The following is a 27,821-nucleotide window of genomic DNA, read 5'->3' on the forward strand; positions in this document are numbered from 1 at the left end:
ACTATAATTGCTGTTACATGGAATTCCAAAAAACAGCTGAAAGATATCTGAAATGTAGAGAAGTTAGGAAAGCCTAAAGAAGAAGAACTATGAATACAAAGGATAAGTCTTACATGACAACAGGAATTACCAAGGAGCAAGTCATATGTTAAATAATTTTCATACAGTAAGAAAACAGCTAGCCATTATTGGGTGTTCAGTATGTGCCAGAATCATTCTACATACTTTATAAATATTAACACAATTAACATTCAAAATGCCCCTTTGGGATAGGCACTGTTTTTCTATTTTAAAAATAAGGAATGTGAGACACAGGAAGGATAAATAACATGCCCAAGATCAGACAGCTACTAGGCTGAAGGCCTGAGCTATGGGCCCAAGTACTTGAACTGAAGTTAAGAAATATAATGAAATATAATTTCGAAATGTTTATCGTTATGTTTAACTACTCTATGGGTCCATGTACCTCTCATCACAACCCAGCAAAGGCAGTTGTGCATTCTACATACAGCATTCTAGGTGAATGGAGTCCCCAGGATTGTGTAGTGCACAATCTGAGCAGCCAAGTATGGCAACCACATCAATCCACACTATAGGTAGAAAGTTTAATCATCTAGCCAAAGCTGCATTTTGTTTTGTTTTGTTTTGTTTCTTAAATATGGAACGCTTCACGAATTTGCGTGTCATCCTTGCGCAGCGGCCATGCTAATCTTCTCTATATCGTTCCAATTTCAGTATATGTGCTGCCGAAGCGAGCACAAAAGCTACAGTTTTTAAGTCAAGGTCTTAATAGAGTAAGTCTCACTCTTTTTCACCCAGACATTAAATATATGAGCAGAAAATACAGACTGAGAAGATTTAGCCACAGAGAAAGCAATCGGCAAAGTATGGTAATGAGCCAGATTTGCTGTAGGCTCCACGGAGTAAGGCAGCCCTTGATCTGCTCAAACCACCTCCATTGGTTCATCATCGAGAATAGTGAGAAGCAATGAAGGTCTTAGTTCACCTCCCATGTGACCTCCATGCTCTGGGTGAGAGCAAAAGGACGTTCCCAGAAAGTAAAGAAAACCACTGCTTCAAAGCCCTGAAACTGGCAGAGATGTATCATAAGGATGAACTGTGAGAAGTTCCCCCTTCTGGAGGGAAAAAAAAAAACTGAAGAAACAAAGAGAGGAATAATGGAAGGCTCAAAGTCAGAGATGTGACAGAAAAGGATGGGTCAACACCACATGCAAAATGCTTGAAATAGGGCATTCCTAGAACTAAATTCAGTAATGGATATAAAAGTATTCTGGACATAAAAACCCATTTACAAATATAAAATGTTAAGCCTATAATAACAGAGAAGTAAGATAAAATGAGAATATAATGTAATTTTCTAGCTTGCTTGGAGGAAAGAATCAAATACAAACCTCACCAAGTTCTGTTTTATTTTCGTTTTTGTTTTTGTTTTTGTTTTTTGGTGGGGGAGTTTCAAGATAAACAAGTGTGACATGCTCTTTCATGTTCCTATTTAGAGGTTGGAAACAATTTTTTGATGAAAATAACATTTATTAAGGCTTAATGTTAAGTCAGATACTTATTTCTGAGGACATTTTTATCTTCAGTGACTTTATCAGATAGATTCATTTTGTAGATGATGTAAGTTCATGACCCATAAATGACAGAGGTAGGAGATGAGATACAAACCCTGGATCAGCAAGCTTTCCTTTATTCTGCAGTGACGTCCATCCTTCAGATGAGAAAACAGAGCCCTAGTTAAGAAACTTACATAAGGAACTTGATGGTGGTATGGCAATTTGTAGGCCTGCTGTCAGGATCACAAATCCCAACCTGTTTTCCTCCTCACTCCGTCTTTTGACCTCTAAAGAGCAACTACCCAGTAACAATTCCATAAACCTGAGTGGGCAGGTTCACCCTTGTGAGCTCTACCTGGCTCTCGCAAAAGGAAATTATGGGAAAGCTTTCATCAGGTACTCTGTTCCTATCTCCTGCTGGTAAAAGCTGAACTAGCTTGGGATGCCTCCACTTTACTGTAAAAATACGCTCCATAAAGGAAATCCCAGCTGATATTTTAATGGCAATGAAGTGAATGGAATGTGGTGACAAATACTAAAACCACCGTCTAAATGAGACTTGTTTGTTCCCCATAATAAAAATTCTGGAAAAGAAATGCAACCTATTCCAAACACACAGAGAAAGTACTGGAGACTAGACAGAAACACGGGAAAGGTGATATAAACAGTCATGGCACATTCTTCTGAACTTGCTAGTGAAACCAAACATTTTTCTTTAAAAAACATAATATATGAGTGCTTTTTAAACATGTGTTGCCTTTAAATGTTAATAATTAAGAGATATGTATGAATGAGAAGTAGAGATAATTAACACATTTTTGGGGCCAATTAAAAGGTCCCAAGGAGCTATCCTTCTTCCCCTGACTCACAATAACCTATTTCAATTATTTCACATGAGGCAGCAACTCGATAAGATTGAATTATTTTCTCTGAGGAAGTAACATATGTGAGTCTGGCAGCTGGTGGAGACACCAATTAACATTACTGAATGAATTAAAAGAATGAATGACTCTTCACTTGCAGACAAATTAGAAATATAAATCCATCCTTGCAAAGAAGGCTAGTCTCTTAACTAGCTTCACCTTTATTTCTTTTCAGAATACAATTTATTGACAAACATGTTTAATTCAACTCACATGTTTCAAAAAATAAAGACAGGTTTAATTACCTGTGTGATGGCATACCCTTTTGCTTACCTTCAATCACGGCTGTCAGAGAACACTTAACAAACTGCTTAAAAACTCTGACTGCCTCCCTGTTAGGTGGAAAGCTATGCCCACACTCCCAAGCAGGACAAACTTCACAGCCTCCCCACACAGTGTCATCTCCCAACCTCTACACAAGCCCAGGCACAGGCTGAGATTTAGCAAACTTCAACTGTTCTTAGACACCTATAGTTTAAAAAGAAAGAAAGGAGGGAAAGAAACCAAGAGATCTGATTTTACAGCCCAGATCTGTGATGGCAAACTCCAACTTGCAAATGATGAAACTTAAGCTCAGAGAGTTATATAAATTGCCCAATGCTGCATGGTGAGATGAGGAGCTTAGCATACAAGGACCCTCAAATCCTTTAAAAGAAAGGACCCAAGCTCCTCAAAGGTAGGAACTACAAAACCTCATCCTTCCTTTACGACTGTTGTTAGCTCCCACTTAAATGAGGATCAGACACCTCAAAATCTCTACTCATTCATTTGGTTTCAGAAAGAAATGTTGACTTTATTCTTAACTACAATACCTCTGGCTTGGGAGCCTGAAAATTCTGATCACAGATACACAGAACTATAAATGTCACCTTACTCTCTCTCCCTCTCTATCACTAACCTGGTCTCTCCTCTCTCTTCCTCACTTCAGGTCTCCTTCATGCTTCTCAACATGTTTGTTCTTCTATGACCTTTCAGAGTGGCTCTGGTGGTTTTATTGTAGAACTGACCACCTGGTATGGACAAAGGCACTCTGGAAGAGTCTGAATGGTAAGTACACAGCTGAAGCTAGATTAATGCAATTACCTGACATATGGGCAACAGTTATAACCATGAAGAGGCTCAGAGTAGAGGTTTAGACTCAGCTCTTGGGTGAGTGTCCCATCACCACCCTATCTGGTGTGTGTCACTGGACATGTTACCTGTCTCACAGGATTGTGAGAATTAAATGAATTAGCATCAGTAAAGAACTGAACATATAATAGCCATCAATAGATGGTGGCTAGTGGTGACATATGGGTAGTTAGTAAGTAGTACGACCTGAACCTGTGAGGTTTGGAAGACTAAAGTGAAGCCTGTTAAGGTGAGTATAATTCAGGACTAAGGCTAGGGACAGCCAGAGGTGGCACAGGCTAGAAAAGGCACCCTGTCAGCATTGGAGTGAAACCCTAAGGACTATTGCTATGGGAGCTAGGACAGGATAGGCAGATGAATAACTCAACCTTTACTGTTTTGGGCTACTTATCCAGTGGGTCCCATCACACAAAGGTTGTGACCCAAAGCCCAAATCCTGGTTCCTTGGCAAGCACATTACTTCAATTAACATTTAAATTAAGGACATACTGTGCTCCTCATCTCAGGGTATACAAGTACAGAGATGCTCCAGCCCTCAAAAACCTTACAATAGATAAGATTAATGCACACTAATATGAACCACTGAAGAGCTCAAAAGAACAGGGACTTTTTTTTTTAAGATGGGCCTATTCCACACAAATATTCCTAAGCAAGTTTACACTATCAAATCTTTCACTTTATCCAGTTCCTAAAAGTACATTCACTAAGAGATAAGCATGAAAAGGGTATTAAGCCAACCTAAAAGGTATATCTGGAATTTTCTTGACTAAAAAGTACCACTTGTTAAAGGAATGCAATGAATGATTGTAATTGAAATTTATTTCCAGACTAATTCAGTATATCTCATTAAATCTCCAATCCTGGAGTGATAATCACTCAATCTGAATTTAAGCCTTAAAAACACACCATTATGACCACACATCTTCCTCTAAAGTCAAGACCTTTCCTTGAAGTTTACCTTTTGAATATCATGGCATAAACTGTGAGTTCTAACTTCAAAATAGAGCATTTATAAAACGAACACTATAGTTACCTAATGCTGGCTTTTTTGCTTGACTGAGTAAACTAATTTCGAAATTGAGGCTAAAATTTATAAGAGCAGATTCATAATTTTAGGCTAGTCTGAGCAACACATACTATAGTTTCAATTTTTACTACTGAAAATTCAATTATATGTAGTTTATTTCAAATTTGTTCCAGTGTCTTCTGTAAGAAGTTGCATTATAAGACCTTCCTCCAGATCGTTTTTTTTTTTCCTCAAGGTATAACATCCTCACTTCAAACTAACTCATGTATAAAAACAAAGATAAAATTAACAGGAGTTAAGAACAAACTGCAAGATTTGATGTTTTTAAAACTTATAATTTTCCTGTAATTTTCAATGGAAATCTAAAAAAGAAAAATAAGCATTTTATATTCTTGAATGTTTCCAAAAAAGCAGTAATGCCCATTCAAAAAAAAAAGTAGTGGCAATGATCTAAAAAGTTAAGAATTCACTGATGAATCATAAAAGATAACAGATTCACCAACATTCCATAGCAATACTCACTACTTCTAGCAAGATATGTACATAAAGATTTGTGAGATCATTGTTATTCCAAGAGTCTAGATTTATAATAAGGAATTATAAAAGGTGTTCTTCTAAAAATGTTCCCATCTCAAGAATTTTGATCTGTTTAAAATATTCTGCATAATTTAACTATCCCAGGAAAACAAATATTCCAACATTATTACTAAGTTAGACTTTCACTAGAGAAAATAGAAACATGGAAGTCCTATAGTTTATACTGCCAATCACAGTATCATTTATTATTCAAGTAAAGAAAACTGATGAGGCAAACATGGTAAGTAAAGAATTTTATAGGGAGATGGACAATAGCTAGATAAATTTTAAGATGCTTTATTTTTGCCTTACTATTCTGCAGATTAGAAGTAGATATCTCTTCCTATAACTAATTGATCCATGAATATTGAACCAAAAGATTTGTTTCCCATCGGATTACTACTTTTAGGGTAGGAATAAGTATTTTTATCCTGAAGGAACAATAATTCTTGTTTTTCTACTTAAAGGATAGAAAATGGAACACTGATATGCTGGAAAATCTGATTAAACTTTCAAAATAAACTACTTTATGTGAAGATAGGTGTGATAAGGTATTGACACACAAATTATAATTCTGTACTCAGTGAAGTTACACTGAACAAGAGGTAAAGAAAAGCCTTTTAGCCAATGTGCTAAATGATTGTCACCCGTTTCCCCTGTTGTGTTATGAAATGTTCCATACGTGGGGCCCATGTCATTACTAGATCTGTTAACAGTTTCACAGCTCAGAATTTGGCTTCATTTGTTAAGTATCAAGCTGCCCTATCACTTGTATAGAGCTGAAAAGTTGTTATGGTTCATAATGTAAAACTCACAAAAGTGCACAGCTGCTGTTCATATTCTCAAAGAAGTCTGTTATAATAATGATGTCACGGAAAAAGGCTGGAATCTATTACATATCCCAGACAGTCAGGCCATTCAATCTCTCCAGTCAATGGAGGTATACAGGTTGCACCATAAACATTATAGTACTGTTACAATAAGGCAGTAAGTTCGTCTAAAAAAAAAAATACTGAAGGCAGGTAATTAGGTCCTCTCTATAGTTCTGCCTTTATTTAGCCTCCCTAACCCCAAGAACTATCCAAAAAGTACAAATATTATCATGTCACCTTACATGTCACAGTGCTTTGCAAAAATTGCACATAAATCATTAGACCACTGAAAGAAGACTGTACAAGGTCTCCTAAGCAAATAAAACCATTTTTCTTTAGTGATATATCTACAGAGTAAGTATACTGAATTAAATCATGGTCTCCAGAGAAATGCAAGGCAATCATGCTTTATTAATTTTAAGAGTTTACACCTGTATGTTAAAAACTTGCTACCAATTTTTATGGCAAAATACTTAATAGTTTCATCCTGGGTCAGATGCCAATGTAGAAGAGCCTGGTTTCCTCATTTTAGGTTCTTTCATAACAAAGCATGCAAACCACAGTCCAAGTGAAGATTTTTAAAATAACTTTTAAAATATATGAATATTAAGTATTTTCTACTATCCACATTTTCAGTATTTTAAAGATCTTCAAGTCCAAATCAGAAAAAAAGAAATTTTGAAAATCAAATGCCTAAATGATAACTACTAAAATTACTAAAATATTCTTGAGAGAAAAAAACAGAACAAATTCAGTACATTCACAAAGGATTGTCATAGGTCCATATTGTATGACTCCATTTATGTGAAATATCCAGAGTGGGTGAATCCTTACAGATGGAAAGTAGTTTATCAATGGATAGGGGCTGAAAGGGCAGTGAGGAGTGACTGCATCACCAGTTTCCTTTCAGGTGACGAAGTCTTTTAGACTAGATAAAGATGGTTGTACACACAATGAAAGTACTAAATGTAACTGAATTGTACACTTTAAGTTGGTTAATCTTATGATAGGTGAATTTTTCCTCAATTTTAACAAAAAACAAAGAAAAAGAAAAAGTGCTAGCCAAGTGTGGTGGCATATACCTGTAATCCCAGTGGTTTGGGAGGCTAAGGCAGGAAGATCACAAGTTCAAAGCCAGCCTCAGCAACTTAGCAAGGCCCCAGGCAACTTAGTGAGACCATGTCTCAAAATTTAAAAATTAAAAAAAAAAAAAGGACTGAGGATGTGGTTCAGTGGTTAAGTGCCCCTGGGTTCAACCCCTGGTACCAAAAACAATAAAGAAAAGAAAGAAAAAGGTTTAAGTTTCAGGCTCAAATTAGCCACTAACTAGTTGTCTAATCTTGAAGAAATTATTTATGGTATTCCATTTTCATTTCCTTAATTTCAAAGTGAATATCATGAAAAACAAGGCTACATAAAGTCCCACTTTCCTGCAAAAGTAATTCTCAAGCTATAGTCATCAGGGATGGGAGGACCAAGCATCGGAATGAACCAGTTAAGTCTTGACGCAGGGCACTGTCCTAAGCATGGCACACATATTAATTCGTTTAACCTACAAACAAACCTATGTAATAGGTCCTATTATTACCCTCAGTTGAAGCTGAACACACAAAGGAATTTATGTTAATAGCTCACACAGTGTCACACAGAGTGAAGAAAAGAGCAAGACTTCACATTCAGGATTCCTGAGTACACAGCCAGCTTGTCTGCCACATATACAGGTTAAGAATCCTTTATGAAAAACACCAAGTCCAGAAAATTTCTGATTTGAAAGGTTTTCAGATTGTAAAATATTTACATACACTTTACCTATTGATGATGCTCAAGCAGTTTCAGATTTGGGGGCTGTGGATGTAGCTGAATGCATAGACTGTTTGCCTAGCATTTACAAGGCTCTAGTTTCAGATGTTGGACTTTTGTATTAGGTATGATCAACCTATACTAGACTATTCTTAGAATGAAGTGGTCTAGTTATTTTCATTTTCTAGAGAAAGGGAAAGTTCAAAACTTAATAGAGGCAGGTTGATGACAAAGGACACTTCAGTGCCTTGGGATCAATGTCATGAAGAGCAGTTCTACAATTCATATAGATGCACATATATAACACAGGATATACATACAAAGATATAGAAAGTTCTGGACCATTCCCTAGCCCTTAACAAGTTTTATTCTGTCCACAAAGAACAAATATATTTGCAATGTCACAAATAAGACCATATTTATTTGCCTGGATATACTCTATCCTGTTCCTGCAACTCTTAAGGCAACATTTCTTAACACCTGCTTTTATTTAGAATTCAACTATAAAGGTAAAATACAGTCCAACAGTAGCATGCCATAAAGTGACAGCAACAGTTAAATCTGATATAAGCTATAACGTGACATTGAAACATGGTATCTGTTACCATGTTTAACTACATAACTACAGTTTGAATGAGATGGTTCAACCATGATTATTTATAGCTGACAGTAAAACCTTCTTATCAGCATGAGAAACTGCTTTATTTAATGTACTGTCTATTGAGTCTTATTTATTTGGTTGATTAATAACAAGCAAACAAAGAACAGTTTAAACTCAGCAGCATGAAACATATAAATATCCAAAAGTACTGAAGTTTGCTTTTATTATCTTGACAAAAGGGTCATATGTTCGTAAACTTTCCTACCTGTTCCCAGTTATTTATGATCACTAACCATATAACTTTATAGATAGAAAAGACATTACATGTTGCTCACTTCTTCATCAAAGAGGTAAAGTAAAAGAGATCTTTTCCATTTTAATAGACCACATAGCTCTAGAATTTCTGAGAACTGGAACTGTCTTTCATTGTATCTTCATGCAGCTGTGAAAATAAAGTTATTCTGACTCCATTTAAATTTTTCCTTGCCACAACATAAATATACATGCCAAAGTACACAAGATTAAAAGAAAAGTTCATTTATCAGTGCCAGCACTACACACAAAGCGATCTTAGCACCCCCACTTCTTCCTTCTTCCAGAGCAGTAACAGGTAAACCTCAAATTAGCCTCCCTCTTCTATCTCCTGGTCTTTTGTCTGTGCCAAAGAATTCTGTAATCAGAGAACTCTTTTTACAGTAAATAGCCACAATACAAGGTAAGTGTGGAAACAGATTCTAAATCACTGGAACCACTTGGACACAGCTGGCAGGACACCTGTTGGAAATGGATGAGTGGCATTTGAGAAGCAAAATAATAGAAGGGAATGTTCACACAACTTCTCTGCACACTTTTCAGTATCAACAATTTTACTAAAAAACTTTGATGAAAAGCAAAAAAGCTAGAATCAGATTTATCTTTTGTTTTTCTTTCTTTCTTTTTTCATTTTTTCCTTTCTGTGTGTGTGTGTGTGTGTGTGTGTGTGTGTGTGTACAGCTGATGATTGAACCCTGGGCCTTGCACATATTGGGTCTGTGCTCTATCACTGAGCCACATCCCCAACCCTATTTTCTTCTTGAAAACATAGAGCCCAAACCTTTGAAAATAAGCCCAGAAAAAATGGATCATTACCAATTCAACAACCTCACTGATTTGTGAAAATGTCCTATAAGTATGCTAATTCACTTTCATTTGTTTATATTGCCCATACCACCTGCTGATCTTTCATCATGATCTTCTCCTTTCTAAATGTCTAAATATATTTTATAAATAAAAGAGAAAATCTTTACAAAGAAAATGCTAATTTTAACTATTAAATGTTTATTCATTCAAAGTAACAAGCAGCATTTCTTTTTTAGAAAACACCTATAGGAGCACCAGGATACAGGTTTCACTACTACCTCTGAGAACTGATTTCTGACCAGTTGATGACCATTTACTTGAATATGCATAACTTACTTACTACCATGCACTTCAAAAATCAGAGAAACTATTCTGCAGGGGGTTAGAAAAATCAGAAGCAGAAAAATCAGTTAAAAGTCTGTGCCAAAACTCAGTAACTCGAGTATGAAAGCTTTGAAGAGGATTGCTGTGTTAGTGAGAATGAACTTCAGGAGTGAGTTCTGGAGACCAACAGAGGGAGAAGTAACGAAGATTGGTAACACATTCAGTTCAGCTAAAATTGAAAAGCAAATTCAGTGCAGTTACGGTGGCCTTAGTGCATAGTTGGGGATATGATAGAGACACTTAATTCAGTAACTAGCTATATTCTAATTAGCAATCCAGCGTCCTCACATGAATGCAGCCTATATCTACCCTGGAATTCAGTAAACACTACTTCTTCACATATTAAACAATTATGAAGAAGACACAAAAAAAATTTTCAAGAACATAAAGCTCTGATGAAATTATGAAATTTTTATTCCCCAAGGACTATGACATACTGAAATGCCCATAAGCAATACTGAAAAAGTCTTAATTTATAAGAAGTCAGATGAAAAACTGACTAACACAGTGTCAAACTGTTCTCTGCCAGTCAATTCTTGTTTTGTTATTTCACAAATGTTTGATTATCACAACATAATAATAACTCCCCAAAGGCATTAGTGCTGGTGACCTAGTTCCTAGACAAAAAAGAAAAATGGGGGTAAATTGTAAATGTATTTGATTCAGAGCCAACAATTCAGTGTAAAGTACTGAACACATTGACTGAATAGGATACTGTAGAAGTGCTCCAGGTAATTTCGTGAGTGTTGGCTTGCTTCACCCGTGGTAAAAGTGTCCCAATATGCTTTTGGCTTAAAATATGTCACACCCAAAAAGTGACATTTTCCTAGGAAATACCTGGAGAAAGTTATGATCAAATCATGGAAATCCAAAAATATAAAAAATATAAAATAACAAATAAGATTTTTCTGCTACATATTACCAAGTTGTAGTAGTAATATGCTATCTCTGTTTGTTTCTATGAAGAATTTAACAGAAAATCAGAAAGCTGCAGTGAGATATCCAATGTTAGGTAGTTATCAGTTTGCTTTCGGCCTGTCTTTAAAACTCATTATGGGCCATCATCCTGTATATAGGACACTTATAAAACATGAAATTGCATAAGATACTTATAAAATTGCTCAGTTTAAATTTTTTATAGATGTCTTATATACAGAACATTGGGACATGACAGGTTTAACAAAGTTTACGAACTTCACAGGACTGATGAAATCAAGCACAAACTAGCACATTAGGTTAGTCTAGGAGAATTTCCAAATACACACTCACAGTGGACCCTTAAACCTACTTTCAAACTGAAGTCTTTAAGAGGTCAGGATGATCTAGTGATATCACGTACAATCATGTTATCAAGAAGTATTAAATTTGTGAACAGTTTAGTTATTATGTTGGTTTTATCTCATAATACTAGGTTAGAAGCTATAAAATGAATTATAGAACAAAAAAGAAATATAGGGGAAAATTATATCTGTAGTTGTAACTCTTTTTGAATCACATACAGACTTTCCTTAAGAATATATCAACTTGGGGCTGAGGTTGTAGCTCAGTGGTAGAACACTTGCCTAGCATGTGTGAGGCACTGGGTTCAATTCTCAGCACCACATATAAATAAACGAATAAAAAATAAAGGTCCATTCATCTGTTCAAGGACACCTAGGTTGGTTCCATGGTTTAGCTACTGCAAGTTGAGTTGCTATAAGCATTGATGTGGCTGAGTCACTGTAATTTGCTGATTTTAAGTTCTCTGAGTATAAACGAGGAGTGGGAAACTGGGTCAAATGGTGGTTCCATTCCAAGTTTTCAAGAGGTGCGTGTGGGAGGTCTATCAACATCTAAAAAATATTTTTTTAAAAATGTATCAATTTAAGCATCTGGGTCTATCATATGTCTCCATAATACTTTGTTAAAAGTTGGCTATTCCCATTTAGGATATCAGAGCCCTTAAACAATTTTTTATTTGTCCTAATGGCAGAAGGAACACAGTGATTCAGAGTTAAGATTATGGACTCTGACTGTCTAGAATATTAGGCAAAATTCACAGACCTTTCTTTGACCTAATTTCCTTCCACAAAGGGTTGTCACAGAAATAGTGTATTGCTCAAATTATAATGTGCTTTTAAAGAGAATTTGGAATACATTAACTGTAAACTATTATTACAGTTATCTTCTATGGTACCTCAAAATCCAAAGCATATTGAGAACACAATTTCCCTATCTACAAAATGCTATCAATTCGACATGTTCCAATAACAAATTCCAAGAACCAAATAGAGATTTTACCAAAATCAAATTCCAAAGACCAAACAGGGACTTTAAAAAACATAAGTGATTCTAAGGCACATGAGCATGGCTTTCTATCCCTGCTATCCCCTGGGCATCACATTCAAAACACAAACAAGAAAACCATGAAAAGTGGAAAGGCATTGGTTAACTGTGGGACCTCAGGACCCAAAGGGAACAAATGGCTAAGGGTTCTCTAAATTTTCTTCATGTCTCATGTCTGTGTCACTGAAATAGCCCAATGCTCTCAGGGAACTATTATGCAAGTGAGAATTTTATAGCTGCTTCTTGTGGCTATAGATTTTAGCCCTGCACACTTACTTAATTACTTGGTTGGTCTGTAAGCCATCTGCACACACCCACTGGTTCCTCTTTTTTGATTCCCCAGGGAGATGGTTTTGCTTCCATCCCACAGCCATGTTCAATTCAGATTAAATGGTTCTCACTGTTCTCTTGAAATCTAATGAATCTGGCTTTTTGCTTACATGCTTTTTTTCTGGTTTTCTCCACAAGGATAAACAATGCTCCAGCCATAACATCTTTGATCTCAATAAATATTGTTCATAACTACTGTTTAGTACCCAGTCACATAAGAGTCTTCTTCTAGACACATGATAAAGCAAACTCAACACTGTTTGTACCTTCATGGATTTGACAGGTTCAGGACTCACTTCCACCAAATATGGAACTTGGCATATTATAGTAAGCTGGAAGGAGTCTGAAAAAAAGTGCCAGAAGCAAAAGATCACTTGGACCTTGTTCTTACCCCTGGTACTTGAAGCAGGTCATGAAATCTAGAAAGGATTAGCTAAACTTCTCCTGAAGTAAGATGCTCATGTAAGAGGTGGTTTTCTTAAACCAGGAAGAAATGAGCAACCTCATTTCTGAAGATGCAGGGATACAGAAAAGTAACTGAACAAACAGGACTTGTTAAATTTCCCCAGATTATTACCTTTAGACCATTCATTTTTGCCCTATAGTATTTCTGGTCTACCTGTTCTTCATTAAATCCACCGTTAAAAAAAGATACTTCTTATGTCAATCATCTCACTTTTCATCTGGCATTTGCTTTTAGTACTTGACTATCAGTGTATGTGGACTAACCTCTCTCTCATGTACCACTGATATCCATAGCAACCATCATTCATTGTCCTACTTTCCCCTATCTGATTTATCCCTTTGCAAATTAAAATAGTCAACACATGCTTAATCAATTCTGCCCGGGAAGGTATCACAGAGAAAGATAGATTTTCTTTAAACAGAATCATGAAGGATAAATAAAAGTTGCCAAGTAAACAAGTCAAGAAGTAAGAATGGCATGTAAGAAAGCAGGAACAGCAAATGTAAAGAGACAGACCTGAGTGGATGAGCAAGCAGATGTGTAAGGAACTATTTAAAACCACACAGGTTCTCAGTGTGGGTGTGGAAAAGCTAGTGACAGGTGACAAGGTGAGGATGGCAGGCAAAGACTCCCTGAAGCCAAAGGGCCTTAATTTCACATGGCATATTCCTCTAACCCTGCAGGCACCAGCAGGAGGAGGTCACTTTATGGAGACTGACAGGATTGGATGTCCATGCTGCAAATTAAATGATAGGCAGTCTGAAAAGAAGGGAAATGAACAGATCATAAGAAACTAGAGTCCAACAGAGAAATGACAAGGAGCTAAGGGACGCAGGGAAAGGAATCACAATCATTAAATGCATAGGTGTGCAGGCCTGGGTTGTGGCTCAGTGGTACTCTTGCCTAGCATGTGTGAGGCACTGGGTTCGATTCTTAGCACCACGTATAAATACGTGAATAAAATAAAGGTCCATCAATAACTAAAAAAAATATTTTAAGGGGGCTGGGGAGATAGCTCAGTCGGTAGAGTGCTTGCCTTGTAAGCACAAGGCCCTGGGTTCGACCCCCAGCACCAAAAAAAAAAAAAAAAAAAAAAGGAAAAAAAAAATTTTAAAAAAAGCGTAGGTATGGATGAAAACAAACCGAAGGATAGGAGAGTCAGGAAAAGAATTCTGAGCAACATTTAACATGAATCTTTGCTGAAAGTCAAATTCACTCTTAGCTTGAGAATAAATTAAAAGTACGTTCTATCTTTAAAACTGTAGTTCTTGGTGTATAAACAAGAAGAAACAGGTCAAGATTAATATTTTAAAGACTAAACTGGAAACTGTTTATCTGCCTACTGATCTTGGAATGTCTTTCAAACACCAAGTGTTCAGAGATAACAGAATTCTATCTCCTGTCTGTCTCTTCCAAAAAGCCTGTCAAAGTGAAGAGGCTGCAAACATGCCCGCTCATCGGGCTTTTTTAAATCAGTACAAAAAATTCATCTGAAGGCAAAAAAGTCAAATTGACTGTCACTCATTGTGTTAGGTTTTTGTGCCACTTGACTTCTTACCTTCATTTGGAACCACTCTATCCCCAGAATTCAAATTACTGCCGTAACACCTTAACTAACTTCTATGTGACCTGGTTAGAAATGTGGCAAATGGCCTCCAGTAACTTCAGGGAAAAATCATAAAATGATTTTGTGTGTTGACACCAATGATATAATTTCTATGAGGTATATGATTATGACCATCTGGTTTCATTTAGAAGACCAATCATGTAAATATGCCAATGATATTAGTAGCATAAGACACTGTTACAAAAGCAGTCTTCTCTTACTGGATTTATACAAGAGACATCCACTTCAGGTACATCTACACTCTTGACTACTCTGAAACCTATAAAAGAAATAATAAATCACTGCTAAGGTGAGGCTAGCATCACATTTTAGCAATAAGAAATTCATACAAAACTGAAACCTTTAACTTCACCACTGGAGGCAACACTATAACTTTAAAAGGTAAACCAAACCTCCTTAAGTCACTTTATCCATATTTATCTATTTTGCTCATCCAGCTAACATTCTCTGAGCATCGACTATGTCTCATGCATTACACCAATATTGAGAAACATGATCTCTTGCATATTTCTTCAGGTAAAGTGACTGCCAGTACTAAACAAGACCAGCATGTACCCAAAGGCTATCAGTTCACTGCTTAGCACTTCTGTGATCGCCTCCCTGAAAGTCATTCCCTAAATACCTTCGCTACTATAGACAGAGAGACAGACAGACACACATATACACATACACACACACACAGTCTTTTATTTCATCTTTTTGCACCACAGCCTTAAGCTCTATTATCACTCTGTGTGTTTACTCGGTGTGTGACTTCCTCTGTGCAATCCCTAGCGAAGCTGGTAAATGCCAGACATGTTCACAACTTTATCAGCAGTGCCTAGAAGAGTGTCTCCCAAAAGCTCTGCACACGTTTGGTGCTCTAATGAATGCTTCCACATTCACAAACTACTGAAATGCTAAAACTCTGTTCTACATAAACTCCTAATAGCAAAGAGATTATTTAGTGCCTCTGTGAATACACAAGATCCAGAGGTACAGAACCCATAGACTGACATAGTAATATTAATAGATTTATTCAATTCAGTTTCTCTTCAGCACCATGAATTCCGTGGTCAAATGTTGTCACTGAAATATGTTTAAACTACCTCTAAAATGGAAAAGTGAGAAAAGGAAGTTAAAGGAAACAAAACTAATCTTCTTGCTGAAAGAAGTATGAATACCATAGTGAGGAATTCATACCACAAACAAGTTTCAGAATGCCATTCAAGCTTCAAGTTCATATTTTTTTCCTAAGAATTACTGTGCTTATTTTGAGGACACACTGTTAGAAGAGAGAATAGAGAAACTATGGGGTATTATATATAATTTTGCTCTTTTGGAGGTCAGCAGTACATTTATATTTGGATCAAGTCATCTGAGGGTTCTATTTGGTAATACTGTAAAATGTAAAAGAAGAAAACTGAAACAAAAAGGCACACAGAATCATATAGTATCAAACCTTCAAGAACACCTGATGGAACAGGGTTCTACTTTCAAAACCTGTTTTCTTAAAGAAGTCAGTATTAATTGCCTGTTGATATATAAAGCATACAAATGTTGCATTTTCTCTACTCTGGATCCCAGTCTCTCAGTTCCATAAGTATAGCCCATTGTATGTAATTCCCAGGTCAGGGTGCAGTAGACAAATTAATTAGTCTATTAAGTCTCAGTCGTATCCTGGCACTGATGTTTAGGTTAGCACCTTCAGCAACAAGTTTCTAATGCTTAACTATGCTGCCATTTGTTCCTGAGAGAAATTAGGAATGAAGGGGGGAAAAAAAAGAAAACACGGCTGGGAAAAGTTCCCACTGACCTAAAGGCAGAAACATGCACGTGAGTCAGAGGTAGATCAGTAGATTCATAAAAAAGAGAAAAACTCCAGTTGATTGGTTTGTGCTATTTTAAGTGATTAGGAGAAAAATAAATGGCTTCATATCTAAGGAAATTTAAATAGCACTTAACACTCTACAAAATCAACCTAAAAAAGATGATAATTTGCTATGACTTAGCACTGAAGAGAAACCAATGACTTCATATGACGAACTCTGAAGCATTTCATGGGAAGATTATAAACACTTGACTCAATATTTGTAGATGCTACAAATTACTGATGTGAACCAAATCACATGTTTGAAAAAAGACATGTGTGTGTGTACATACATTCAGGCAGAGAGAGAGAAAGCAGGGGGAGGGAAGAAGGGAGCAAACTATCAGGTATCTTTCACCTTACAGACATGAGCTACTGCAGGGAATATCTAAAAGAACCACTTACCATATACAGTTCAAAATTCAATAAAAGCAGTTTGTTGACTATCATGCAACACAACTGACTACTTCTATGCACTGAGTAAGGCTTTTCTCTTAAATTCTTCTGTTTCTTTTGTTCCCTAAGGTCATAGTAAGGTGAAATGTTTTTCCAGCATCACTAACTCAGGAGTGTGTACAGGATTAGGCCCTAAACACTGCTATACACATACAAATTGGGGGTTGAGAGGGTCTCAGATAGGTGTCTGAGAAATAAAAAGCAGTTCACAAGGACATGATCTCTCACCACAAATACCTGTGACATATCAGGCAATCCCACAATGGTAGAATTTCAATGCACCAACAATAAAGTGATGCTAAACTCTAAACCATTTAAAATCTACCCAGTATTCTGGGTTACTGAAAAGGAAGCTGTAGTAATTATGTCTTATATTTTCTCCTCAATATCCTATTGTTTGGGTGCTATAAAAATTTAAGTTCATCTAACTTTCCCTAAATTGTGGATTATTAAAATATAATTATATTTCTTGAAAATACGATTCAGAAAATAATCAGAAATACTGCAACAAAAGAACCGAAGTGGCAAAAAGGCAAGGATCTAACATTAACTACAATAGCGAAAACTTAAAACAACATAAATGTTCAAAAATAAAGAACAAGTTCAATAAATTACAACACAGAATATTAAGTGCCATGCTTTGGGGGAATACATAATAGATATAAAATCCCTACATTATGGTACACAATGAAGAAGTATTAAATGAATGAAATAAAAATATAGCTTACAAATTAAATGTAAAGCTTGATTCCAATTTTAATGAGTTTACATTATATCAAAACATATTATATATGCATCTTTCAAATATATATGCATACTCATGCATAAAAAGACCACAAGTGTTCACAATGGCTGTAGAACTAAACATAATTTCTATTACGAACGTATGTTGTCTTCATAATTAGAAGTGAAGGATTTGAACCAAGCGTGGCTACCATGATTAAAGACCATGCTTCTTGGCTGGGGTTGTGGCTCAGTGGTAGCGTGCTCACCTAGCATGTGTGAGGCCCTAGGTTTGATCCTCACCACCACATAGAAATAACATAAAGGTATTGTGTCCACCTACAACTAAAAAAATACATTTTAAAAAAATATGCTTCTTGGGCAGTCATTGCCAGAATAAAAGTAATGTTTTCCTCAGCCTCTTACTAAGACCCCAGACCTGACCACATCCAAATCTGGACTTTCCAATATTATCTTTCCCCCAGATATAATTAACCCCTGTCCTTAAGCTACTGGTTCCTAGTAACACATATATCAATGTAATGTCTACTTATGTGTGAGATGTGCTGTAAAAATGCCATTATTTCTTTACCTATGACTCTGGAATTTTTCCTCTGAGGCCAAAAAAAAAAGGTTTTGTGCGTACGTATTTGACAAACTCATTTATTTATGACAAACTGCCCTAAACCTGTTTCACATATGGCCATGGATATTTTTACAAGCTCTGCTGAAGAGAATCCCATCCTTCAAACTGACAGTTACAGTTTCCCTAAAAAATATCATTTAGAAAGTAAGTTTTTAAAAATAGTGTTTTGAATCAACATTGCCAACTTTTTAAAGTGTTTCAAGAGATATGGTTACTCCCTAGGTCAAAAAGAATCATTATATCTGCTTTTTCAGGTCCAAGTTATTTCTTGGGCAAAGTCCATTCCAACCCTCTCTCTCAGAGACACTTCCCTGCACCATCCTCTATGTTATCTGTAAGTATCTCCATGTGTAGTTTTCCTTCCACTTTCATGACACTAAAGCACATAGCACTCCTTTATGCTCTATTTGCATGGTTACTATGGTAGCAACCTGGATTTTGCATCTAGGATAAGCTTATTTGGGGCAGGGGAGAGAAGAAAGGGACCAAAGGAATGGGAAAGAAAGCTAGGGCAATGGTCAGCACCTTTAAACACTTACTTTTCATCTGAAACAGACCTTGGCCAAAATCTATAAAACCCTGACCTGACCTGGGCTTCCTGGCACGAAAGGCCTCTCAGCACTGTGATGTGAACACCATGACGCTGGCAACACTGCCCACCCTTCTCCTGGCTCTTCAGAAGCACTGAACTTCTGCTTCTCATCATCCCCCCAAATTTCTTCCTCACACTCCACCCTTGTCAGGCCCTGGTTCATAGGTTCTCTTACCAGACAATGGAAATATCATGTGGGACTCAAAGTATTTGATGGAAAACAGATGAGACAGGACACTTCGCCTGCCTACAATTAGAAACACACAGCATTCCCCAGTCCCTGTCTTTGAGGGTACCTCCAAGTGAAATGTGAAAAGAGTAGTTAGTGAAAGAAAATACTATACATTTTCTATTTTCATTGTTTCTCTCATTTGTCAGCAAGACAATTTCCTTGAATACCTACATCAAGTAAACCAATGGTTTTCAAAATATTTTCCTCTAAACTAATTTTTTAAAAAATCCTCCAATAGATAACAAAAGCAGCTTATATGACTAACAAGTGGGAGATAACAGGGCTACTAAGCTTCACCAACTGCCTGCCCAAAATTCTGTCACAACACCATTTAAAATGTGGGGGTTCCCAAAGTAATAGATCCAGCATTATGTCCTACTAAATTGTTTTAGATAGAAGGTGGAAAAAAATGTATTTTTATAATTAGTTATTAGTGAATTATCTATAAAATACAAACTGGAAGACCAGAATCATTTCAAACTCTGTTAGAGAACAGAAATTGTAACAGTAGTTTCATAGGGAAAAGGAAAAGAAACAATGGTCCTCGTGCCTCTTAACCAGCCAAATAGATGTCAAAAAATTTAATACATACTGTCTCACTTTTTTGAATCCTCATGAAACTGACAAAAGATGAGATAGAGTTTTAAAGAGTCAGTAAAATTGTTTTTTAAAGTACTGTAAATATCTCCAATGTCACAAAATGGCCTCATTTCAAAGAAACATGGCTGGATATCACAAACATTTCTACACCTCTATTATATCTCTTCAAGAGAGAGTCCCTTAAAAAAGAAACAGTCTCTTGAGATATTAACATTTAATCACTTCCTACTTGAAAACATGAGTTTTACTAGCTCATACCACACTATATTATAACAATCTTTTGATGGCTTTTAAAAATGATTTGTACTACCATTCTGTAGGCTCTCTCTTTACATTATTGATTGTTTCCTTTGCTGAGAAGATGCTTTTTAGTTTGAATCCATCCCATTTATTGATTCTTAATTTTACTTCTTGAGTTTTAGGAGTCTTGTTAAGGAAGTCAAGTCCTAAGCTGACATGATGAAGATTTGGGTCTACTTGTTCTTCTATTACGTGCAGGGTCTCTGTTCTAGTACCTAAGTCTTTGATCCACTTCAAGTTGATTTTTGTGCAGGGTGAAAGATAGAGATTTAATATCATTTTGCTACATATGGATTTCCAGTTTTCCCAGCTCCATTTGTTGATTAGGCTATCTTTTCTCAAGTGTATGTTTTTGGTACCTTTGTCTAATATGAGATAACCAAATTTATGTGGATTTGTCTCTGTGTCTTCTATTCTGCACCATTGGCCTACATGTCTATTTTGGTGCCAATATCATGCCATTTTTGTTACCATTGCTCTGTAGTATATTTAAGGTCTGGTATTGTAAAGCCTCTTGCTTCACTCTTCTTGCTAAGGATTGCTTTGGCCATTCTGGGTCTCTTATTTTTCCAAATGAATTTCATAATTGCTTTTTCTAGTTCTATGAAGAATTTCATTGGGATTTTAATAGGAGTCACATTAAATCTGTATTTCACTTCTGGTAGTATGGCCATTTTGACAATATTAATTCTGCTATTCAAGAGCATGGGAGATCTTTCCATCTTCTAAGGTCTCCTTCAATTTCTTTCTTTAGTGTTCCATAGTTTTAATCTCCAGAATATATAAAAAACTCAAAATCTTAACACCCAAAAAAAACCCCCCAAATAATCCAATCAATAAATGGGCTAAGGAACAGAACAAACACTTCACAGAAGAGGAAATACAATCAACAAACATAGGAAAAATGTTCATCATCTCTAGCAACTAGAGAAATGCAAATCAAAACTACTCTATGAGTTCATCTCATTCCAGTCAGAATGACAATTATCAAGAATACAAGCAATAATAAAGTGTGGACAAGATGTGGGGGGAAAAGGTACACTCGTACATTGCTGCTGGGAGTACAAATTGTTGCAACCACTCTGGAAAGCAGTATGGAGATTTCTCAGAAAACTTGGAATGGAACCACCATTTGACCCAGCTATCCCACTCCTCAGTTTATACCCAAGGGACTTAAAATCAGCATACTACAGTGACACAACCACATCAATGTTTATAGCAGCTCAATTCACAATAGCTAAACTATAGAACCAACCTCAGTGCCCTTCAACAGATGAACAAAGAAAACGGGATACATATACAGGATGGAATATTACTCAGCCTTAAATAAGAATGAAATTATGGCATTTTCAGGTAAATGGATGGAGCTGAAGAATATCATGCTAAGTGAAATAAGCCAAAGGCCAAAGTTTTCTCTGATAAGCAAATGCTAATCCATAATGTGGAGGGAGGGTAGGGAAGAATGAAGGAACTTTGGATTAGGCAGAGGGGACAAAGGGGAGGGATGGAGTTATGGGGATGGGAAGGCAGTGGAATGAGATGGATATTATTAACCTATATACACATATGATCATACTACTGGTGTGACTCTGCACCATATACAGCCAGAGGAATGAGAAGTTGTGTTCCATTTGTGTTCAATGTGTCAAAATGCATTCTACTGTCATGTATAACTAATTAGAACATATTCAAATAGAAAAAAAATTATTTGTACTTAGGAATCTTTTCACTAGGCAATGAGTCCCTCGAGTGGAATGCTGCTGCTATTGATCTCAGTTTGGTTACTCATTAATTCATTCAACATTCTTACAAATACACCTACTAATCCTACACTGAATATTTATAAGTAATGCATATAAAAGGGGGGAAATGACACAGTCCCTATCCATAAATATTGAGTGTCACAAAATATAAAAAACAAGTTACTACAATACAGTGTCTTAGAATTCAACACACTGTGCCACAGGAGCACAGCTTAGCTGTACAGAATGGTGGACATACTTGAGAAATATTAAGGAGAGAGGGCAAGTAGGTCTTAAAAACTCAGTTGAAGATACAGCACACAAGGACCCATGAGGAGTTCTAGGTTTCTGGTTTTGGCAACGGGTAGAATAATGGTACAGTTGAGTAATTAGGGAACAAAGGAAGAGAAGTAAAACTGGTGTGGGAAGGGAAAATGAGCATAGTTTGGGATATGAGACATGCCAAGCTTGAAGTTCCTGTTTATCTTCCAATGAGATGTAATTTCTGAAATTATAATTATAAATTATACTTCTGGGGCGCCCGTTAGTTCAGTTGGTTAGAGTGTGGTGCTAATAATTATACTTCTGTAAATGTAGAATTCTATTTTTGTAATTTCCATAATTATAATTAAAAATCATAATGTCTATAAGTACAGAAATTATCAGATCCAATGCAAGACAAACTTGTTCTGGGATACCAGATGTGAGAGCCATCAGCATCTTGTACGGCTTAACAAAGTCATGAAAGTGGATGGAGTGAGCCAGGAGAGGGCCCAGAGAGAACACCTCTGACTGAATTTCTGAGAACCCCAAAAAGGGAAGCAGAGTAGGCAGAGAAACCTGCAAAGGAGGGGGAGATGCAGCACCATGGTCATAAGAGTACAGAGAATAATTTTAAGAAGGGAATTCCTAATTGCTAAATGATCCTGAGATAGAGTAAAAGGACTAAAAAGAGGTCAATGGATTTGAGAATAGAAGAAGTAATTCATTACCTTTGCAAAGTTTCAGTGGAGTGATGATAACAGAAGGGAGACTAAAGTAAATGAGAAGCAGCATGTTATGAGAACAAAGCGAAAGTCATTTCAGCAGAGTTCCTGGGACTTACTAAGTGTTCCAACAGACTGAAGCTTACTTTCTCCACTGCATGTCTTGCTGGTCTAAGTTTTTATATATGCCACAATCCTCCAAAATAATACCAACATTTAACAGTGGCTTTGACTGAAGCCTCAGTGGGAGGTAAAGGAAGTGCTCTGGGACAGCTACTGGCATTTAGGAATCTCTCAAGCCAATACTTTAGTCAAGTTTCATGTTCCACAGTCTGGCAAAATGGAATTGTTGATAGGCACTGGTTTCAGGTGGTCTTAAGTATATGTGTTATGAAAACTATTCAGAGTCGTATCACAAATCCTTTTATTTTTTAACGAGTCTTCTCAGAGTAATAAAATCAATTTTCCCCTATCTAAAACATTTGGAAAGTATGTCAAGTATAAAACTTATAAAATAAAAATATGACATGAAAATAGATTGTCGAGAGGTTCAAGATGGCGGACTAGAGGGCGGCTGCATTTCATGTTGCTCCAGGACTCAAGATTCAAAAGAGGAGATAGTGACTTGGGACCAACTCAAAGCCGCCCGGGGAGTTTCTCCCATAGGGGAGGCGTCCCCGAAGGGGCAGTAGCCCCGGAACGCAGAAAACTTTGTGAAGTACAGTGACTCGGCGGGTCGCCCCTCCCCCGCCGGAGCGGTAAAAACGGACAGCGAAGCGGAGCGAAAAATGGCGGATTGAAGTTTCCAGGACCGCGGGCAGATTCTCTAACCTAAGGAGACTCGTCTGCGAAGGGTGAGGCTCTCAAGCCCAGGAGGGAGGTCCGGGCCCCTGGGAACGTTGCCTGCAAAGGCTGTCCCTGCCCAGGCGGCAAGACACACCTCCCCTGCTGGAGCAGTGAACTCGGAAAGCGGGGAACTTTGCAAAGGAGGTTGTGCGACACACTGCTTGGTTTTGAAGCGATCTGCCAGGGCTCCAGCGGCTGCCAGAGAAAGAGTGGGGCGGCGAGTTGTTTGGATCCAGCAACCGCCTGAGCAACGGGGAGGGGGCTGCCCAGAGGAGGTGGAGGTACGCAGTGAGTGCCTTGGTCTCCAAGCGCCCACACCTGGAGGAAGAGACGAGCGACGGGTCACTGGGGCTTGGAGCATATGTACGAGGCTCCAAGTGACTGCTCAGAGGGCGGGTCGCATAGCCAGGCGATTAGGTGCATAGCAAGGTCCGGTCCAGGGACCTAGGCACCTTTTCTTGAATGAACTACACAGAGACAAGCTGAGGGGCGAAGTGAAGGTTCCAGGACTTCAGGCAGCGTCTCTGAGAAGGGACAACCTAAGGAGACTCGTCTACGAAGGGTGAGGCTCCCAGGCCCAGGAGGTAGGTCTGGGCCCCTGGGAAGGCTGCCCTGCCCAGGCAGCAAGACACATCTACCCTCATTGGAACAGTGAGCTCGGAAAGTGGGAGACCTTGCAGAGGAGGCCGAGCAGCACACCGCTTGGTTTTTTGGTTTTTTGGACCAATCTGCCAGGGCTCCGGGGGCTGCCAGAGAAAGAGTTGGGTGGCGAACTATTTGGATTCAGCAACTGCCTGAACAACGGGGAGGGGGCTGTCCTGAGGAGGTGGAGGTGCGCAGTGAGTGGCTTTGTCTCCAAGCGCCCACACAGAACACCTGCCTGGAGGAAGAGACGAGTGACGGGTCACTGGGGCTTGGAGCATATGTACGAGGCTCCAAGTGACTCTTCAGAGGAGGGGTCGCATAGCCAAGTGATTAGGTGCAAAGCACGGTCCGAGCCGGGGATCTAAGCACCTTTTCTTGAAAGAGCTACACAGAGACCAGCTGAGGGGTGGAGCGAAGGTTCCAGGACTGTGGGCAGCTTCTCTGAGGAGGGGCCACCTAAGGAGACTCGTCTGCGAAGGGCAGGGCTCCCAAGCCCAGGAGGTAGGTCCAGGCCCCTGGAAACGCTGCTTGGGAAGGCTGCCCTGCACAGGCGGTAGTTGTGGACTGAGGAGAACCTCTAGGAGGGGAACGGACTAGTGAGACCTCCCCACCGGGTGGGTCTTCCCCGCCGAGTGAGGTTTTCCCACAAAGACAGTAAAACCAGAGACACAGGCCCAAACAGGCATTGCCTTAGCCCGCAGTCTAGCTCCCCTTTGGATGACCATTGGTCAACAAGTAGAGGCACCTCTGCCCTCTAGCAGGGAATATACCCCACCTGAAGACCACCACCCCTAGAGAGGCAGCTACCTAGGGGAACACCGAAGTATCAACTTCCTCTAAGACTTCAGGCTACTGAAGGATAAGAGGGGATACACTAGCAATCTTCAGGGACATTATAAGTCAATAGAGGAAATCTGCAACATCTCTGCAGTCCACTGATACCTGAACAATATGAGAAAACAAGGGAAGAAAATGCCTCAAACAAATCTGGATGTTATATCAATAAAATCCAATGACAGCATGGCAGAAGAAATGTCAGAAAGGGAGTTCAGAATGTACATAATCAACATGATAAGGGAAGCAAACGATGAAATGAAAGAGCAAATGCAGGCATTGAATGAACGCACCAATAGACAGTTAAAAGAGCAAATACAGGAAGCAAAAGACCATTTCAATAAAGAGTTAGAGATATTGAAAAAAAACCAAACAGAAATCCTTGAAATGAAGGAAACAATAAACCAAATTAAGAACTCCATAGAAAGCACAACCAATAGGATAGAACACCTGGAAGACAGAACCTCAGATATTGAAGACAAAATATTTAACCTTGAAAACAAAGTCGAACAAACAGAGAAGATGGTAAGAAATCATGAACAGAATCTCCAAGAACTATGGGATATCATGAAAAGGCCAAATTTGAGAATTATTGGGATTCAGGAAGGCTTAGAGAAACAAACCAAAGGAATGAACAACCTATTCAATGAGATAATTTCAGAAAATTTCCCAAATCTGAAGAACGAAATGGAAAATCAAGTTCAAGAGGCTTACAGGACTCCAAATACACAAAATTACAACAGACCCACACCAAGGCACATTATAATGAAAATACCTAACATACAAAATAAAGACAGAATCTTAAAGGCTGTGAGAGAAAAGAACCAAATTACATTCAGGGGGAAGCCAATACGGATATCAGCAGATTTTTCAATCCAGACCCTAAAAGCTAGAAGGGCCTGGAATAACATTTTTCAAGCCCTAAAAGAAAATGGATGCCAACCAAGAATCTTATACCCAGCAAAACTTACCTTCAGATTTGACGACGAAATAAAATCCTTCCATGATAAACAAAAGCTAAAAGAATATACAAAAAGAAAGCCAGCATTACAGAACATTCTCAGCAAAATATTCCATGAAGAAGAAATGAAAAACAAAGAAGCAAATCAGCAAAGGGAGGAGATATCCTAAAGGAACTCTCAAATAAAGAGGAACCAAGTCGTGTCAAAAATAAGCAAATAAATGAATAAAATGAGTCAAATGACCGGGAATACAAATCATATCTCAATAATTACCCTGAATATTAACGGCCTGAATTCATCAATCAAAAGACATAGACTGGCAGATTGGATAAAAAAGAAAGATCCAACAATATGTTGCCTGCAAGAGACTCATCTCTTAGAAAGAGATACCCAAAGACTAAAGGTGAAAGGATGGGAAAAAACTTACCATGCACATGGACCCAGCAAAAAAGCTGGGGTATCCATCCTCATTTCAGATAAAGTGGACTTCAAGCCAAAGTTAATCAGAAGGGATAAAGAAGGACATTTCATAATGCTTAAGGGAACCATAAATCAGCAAGACATAACAATCATAAATATCTATGCCCCAAACAGTGGCTCACCCATGTATGTCAAACAAATCCTTCTCAATCTCAGAAACCAAATAGACCACAATACAATAATACTAGGTGATTTTAACACGCCTCTCTCTCCACTGGACAGATCTTCCAAACAAAATTGAATAAAGAAACCTTAGATCTCAATAACACAATCAATAATTTAGACTTAACAGACATTTATAGAATATACCATCCAACGAAGAGTGAATACACTTTCTTCTCAGCAGCACATGGATCCTTCTCTAAAATAGACCATATATTATGCCACAAAGCAAATGTTAGCAAATACAAGAAGATAGAGACACTTCCTTGTATTTTATCAGACCATAATGGATTGAAACTAGAAATAAATGAAAGAGCAAAAAACAGAAATTACTCCAACACCTGGAGATTAAACAATATGCTATTATATGAGGAATGGATAACAGAAGATATTAGGAAGGAAATTAAAAAATTCTTAGAGGTAAACGAGAACAAAGAAACATCGTATCAAAATCTCTGGGACACTATGAAAGCCGTACTTAGAGGAAGATTTATTTCATGGAGCGCATTTAATAAAAGAAGTAAAACTCAAAAAATAAATGAACTAACACTACAGCTCAAAGCCCTAGAAAAAGAAGAACAGACCAACACCAGAAGTAGTAGAAGACAGGAAATAGTTAAACTCAGAGCTGAAATCAACGAAATTGAAACGAAAGAAACAATACAAAAAATTGACAAAATAAATAGTTGGTTCTTCGAAAAAATAAACAAAATTGATAAACCTTTAGCCACACTAACAAAGAGAAGACGAGAGAAACCCAAATCACCAAAATTCGGAATGAACAAGGAAGTATCACAACAGACACGACTGAAATACAAAACATAATTAGAAACTATTTTGAAAATCTATATTCCAACAAAATAGAAAATTTCGAAGATATCAACAAGTTTCTAGAGACCTATGAATTGCCTAAACTAAACGAGGAGGACATGCACAATTTAAATAGACCAATTTCAAGTAATGAAATAGAAGAAGTCATCAAAAGCCTACCAACAAAGAAAAGTCCAG

The 27,821-nt window shown here is 37.6% G+C and overlaps 1 protein-coding gene and 1 non-coding gene across 6 annotated transcripts in view; both read right to left on the bottom strand.

Annotated features, from left to right (window-relative positions):
- The window catches only part of Bmpr1b (bone morphogenetic protein receptor type 1B), a 399,910-nt gene that overhangs the window by 204,594 nt on the left and 167,495 nt on the right, over positions 1-27,821 (bottom strand). The window lies entirely within an intron of this gene.
- Positions 653-759, bottom strand: LOC124995195 (U6 spliceosomal RNA). The gene has a single exon (XR_007110665.1). It is a non-coding gene; the product is annotated as a U6 spliceosomal RNA (small nuclear RNA).

This window comes from Sciurus carolinensis, chromosome 10, assembly GCF_902686445.1.
Source record: "Sciurus carolinensis chromosome 10, mSciCar1.2, whole genome shotgun sequence".
Lineage (NCBI taxonomy): Eukaryota > Metazoa > Chordata > Mammalia > Rodentia > Sciuridae > Sciurus > Sciurus carolinensis.